Source organism: Myotis davidii, unplaced genomic scaffold, assembly GCF_000327345.1.
Source record: "Myotis davidii unplaced genomic scaffold, ASM32734v1 scaffold939, whole genome shotgun sequence".
Taxonomy (NCBI): Eukaryota; Metazoa; Chordata; class Mammalia; order Chiroptera; family Vespertilionidae; genus Myotis; species Myotis davidii.
In genome coordinates, this window is record NW_006290535.1 from 451,058 (window position 1) to 454,754 (window position 3,697).

The 3,697-nt window shown below is 47.3% G+C and overlaps 1 protein-coding gene across 1 annotated transcript in view; it reads right to left on the bottom strand.

The window, feature by feature from the left end:
- Nucleotides 1-3,697, bottom strand: part of MERTK (MER proto-oncogene, tyrosine kinase) — a 94,369-nt gene that overhangs the window by 89,923 nt on the left and 749 nt on the right. The window lies entirely within an intron of this gene.

Sequence of the window (3,697 nt, forward strand, 5' to 3'; positions counted from 1 at the left end):
CGTTGCTTCGGCAGGGTGCTGTGACTGTAGTCAGCTGGCCAGCTTAATAAAGGCTCTTAAATTTAAATTCTGAGTCGGTGGTCTCTCTCGCTGAGTGAACCCATAACAATGTGTGAACGAAAAACATTTATCAACTGCCTCCAGTACACTCCCTGACCTGGGATCAAACCTGAAACCTAGGTATGTATCCTGACTGGGAATTAATTGCGCAACCTTTTTTGGTGCGTGGGACGACACTCCAACCAACTGAGCCACCCAGCCAGAGTCCAAATGACATTTTTTAAAGTAAACTGAACAAAAAAATCATCAGATTTGTATGAAACGATGCAACACCCTGAATAGCCGAAGCAAACCTGAGAAAAAATAACAAACCCGGAGGTATCACACTCCCTAACTTCAAACTACAAAGCAATGATAATCCAACAGCATATTGGCTGAAAAACAGACACCAGGCCAATAAAACAGATTGAGAGCCCAGATATAAATCCACATGTTTATGGGCAAATAATGTTCTACAAAGGAGCCAAACACATATAATGGAGAAATGAAAGCCTCTTCAATAAATGGTACTGGGAAAACTGGAGAGCCACATGCAAAAAAAACAAAACTAGACTACAGTTTGTCCCCATATACAAAAATTAACTCAAAATGGATCAAAGACCTAAATATAAGAACTGAAACAACAAATTATATAGAAGAATACATAGGTACTAAACATATGGACCTTGCTCTTAGACACGATTTTATGAACCTTGGTCTTAGACAAGATTTTATGACCTCAAAGGCAAGGGAAGATAAAGCAAGCAAAAACAAATGAATGGGACTATATCAAACTAAAAAGCTTCTGCACAGCAAAGGAATCTGCCAACAAAACAAAATGGCAACCTACTGAATGGGAAAAAATATTTGAAGATATTCAGCTCTGAAAAGGGGTTAATATCAAAAAGATATTTTTAAAAAACTCACACAGTCCTAACCAGTTTGGCTCAGTGGATAGAGCTGTCGGCCTGCGGACTCAAGGGTCCCAGGTTCGATTCCGGTCAAGGGCATGTACCTTGGTTGCAGGCACATCCCCAGTGGGGAGTGTGCAGGAGGCAGCTGATCGGTGTTTCTCTCTCATCGATGTTTCTAACTCTCTATCCCTCTCCCTTCCTCTCTGTAAAAAATCAATAAAATATATTTATTTTAAAAAAAACTAACACAACTCAACACCAAACAAACAATCCAATTTAAAAAATGGGCAGAGGACCTGAAAAGACACTTCTCCCAAGAAGACATATTCTAAATATTTTATAAAAAGGCTGGAATATGAAGGAAAAGAGTAGGTGAGAAAGACGAAATGTAAAGGTAAAGAGAGAAAGTGAGGCTTTTATGTTTACTGGTTGGCCCCCAGATAACAATGGTGGGATCCCTCCCTGAGTGGCTCACGTGAGAGACCTCAACCTTCCTGCCACCTGTTGGTCCAAAAATCCTGAGGGCACTTGGCTTGAGGAACCGTCCCACCCTGCAGATGTCACCCGGGTCTAGGACTTGCCACCGTCCTTAGATAAAAATAACTACCTTATTCCTACCCTCAGTGCCAGCTCTGAGGGGGAAGGGGTAGAGGCTCCCCACCCCTCAAGAATCAGATGCAACTGGATCTGTGGAGGGTAACGAGATGTGCACCCCAAACCCTGAGTCCACAGGTCCGGGGTGGACTTCCTAGCTGACTTTCTCCTTGTTCTCCCAGCTAACATCAACACTGGGATGAAAATGTACATTTCTGTACTCCCAAAGTGGTTCCTTTTCTTAAACGAATGCTTCCGATTTAATGCTAATCCTAATAAGCTTCCTTATTTTTATTTGCTCTAAACCTTTTTATTGATTGTTTTATTAGAGATCAGCCTGCACTCCTCCTGGTGAATGGGCTGACACTTAGCCACTGAGCCACACTGGCTGTTTTTTTCTTTTTTTAAATTGAATTTAGAGAGAGAAAGGGAGAGGAATATTGATCGGTATATGCTCCCACCGGGGATAGAACCCACAACCTAGGTATGTAGCCTGACCAGGAATCAAACCCACCACGTTTGACACTCCAACCAGCTGAGCCACTAGCCAGGGCTGCTCCAAGACTTTTAAAGCACATTGTTTTCATCCACAAATCTGCAAATCACATGACAGAACTATAAAAGGGCTCACAGGCTCCTTCCCCTCCCTGTATGGGGGCAGCCAGCCAGGGGCAAGTGGAAACCCGCCTACAGAGGCAGTCGAACTGGGTGCCATGAATATGGATCAGCTGGCCGTGTGTGCAGTCAGCGGTCAGCCCCGGACAGAAAACAACATTCAGGGAGACTGCGTCCCTGTTCTAATATTCTCCTCCAAGACAGCCTGTTCTGACTTGTAAAAAGGATCATTTTCCAAAACCATAATGAGGCCAGTCTACTAGCAGCTTTAACAAGCCTGAAGGCTTAAAACAGCAAAACAATCCCTTCTCCCCCAAAACAAGGCTTCCCCTGTGTCTCGCCAGAGGCCAGGCCGCAGCTAAGGCAAAGTCTAAGGTGTCCACCATTCCCGAATGTGGAGGTACCTGAACACCCCTCCCCCCAAAAAACAGGTCTGTCCCATTTGCCTGATTGTCAGTGCCAACCTGAGACCTCAGGCCTGAGGACGGGGCCTCCCGGGGGAGCCAGCTCAGGCACCACCTGTGACCTGACCTTGCTGGGGCCTGAGGTGGCTCAGCAGACGCTAGGCAAGCACCTGTGAAGGGACCGACTAAGAAATCCCCAAAAGACACCACTAATGACTGAGGACAAGGGGAAACACAAGAGCCTAAGAAACCCCACGCACTGGGATCTGGACTGGGCTTTTTCCAGAAGTCTCTCAAATATTCTTAGTTTTTGGTGTAACCATTTTCTTATATGACCTTGTCCCAAAATAAAGTCAACATCTGTTTCTCGCTTTCCCTCCTTCGTCTCCCCTACCCTTGTTCCTTCCCCATCCCCACCACCCCAAGGTTCACGGAAAATCCATTTTACCATTAAGTAAAGAAAGAAGCATTGATGGTGGATGAAATGGGCAAAAGGATGAAATAAAATGCTTTAGAATTGAGTGTAGGTTTCTCAGTGAAATGTTGAGGACACGATCACCCTCTCTTTATCTCTTTAAAGCCTGGGACCTGCGGCCGGGGCCCACTGGGTCCTGCTGTGAAAAGAGGCCCAGAGAGTGGGAATGACACAGCTACCACGGAGGGCTGCCCAGCTGTCCGCACTCACAGAAGCGGGAAGACCTGGGCCTTGGCTGCGGTCAAGACTCTTCCACACGTGCCGTTCAACAGCCGCCGTTCCAGAGCCACGGTTCAGGAGAAACCAACTCAGGCCTCCGCCGAGGGAGGAAGTGGGGGTGGCGGGTCCCCTCAGTACTCTGACCCAAGATCCTGTGGGATTCCCAACCATTGCCTGCTGGACACAGGGGGCCTGAACAAGGAAAGGATAAGGGAAGCAGGTTCCCTTCCTGCCAGGGGTCAGCAGATGCCCAGAGGCAGGGTCAGGTGAAGCCTGCTCACACCTGCCACCCACAGGAAGTATCCGGTCTGGAGGGCGCGTTGACACACAACACATCAGGCACACACACACCAGGCACACACACACCAGGCACACACACACACCAGGCACACACACACACCAGGCACACACACACCAGGCATACACACACACCACGC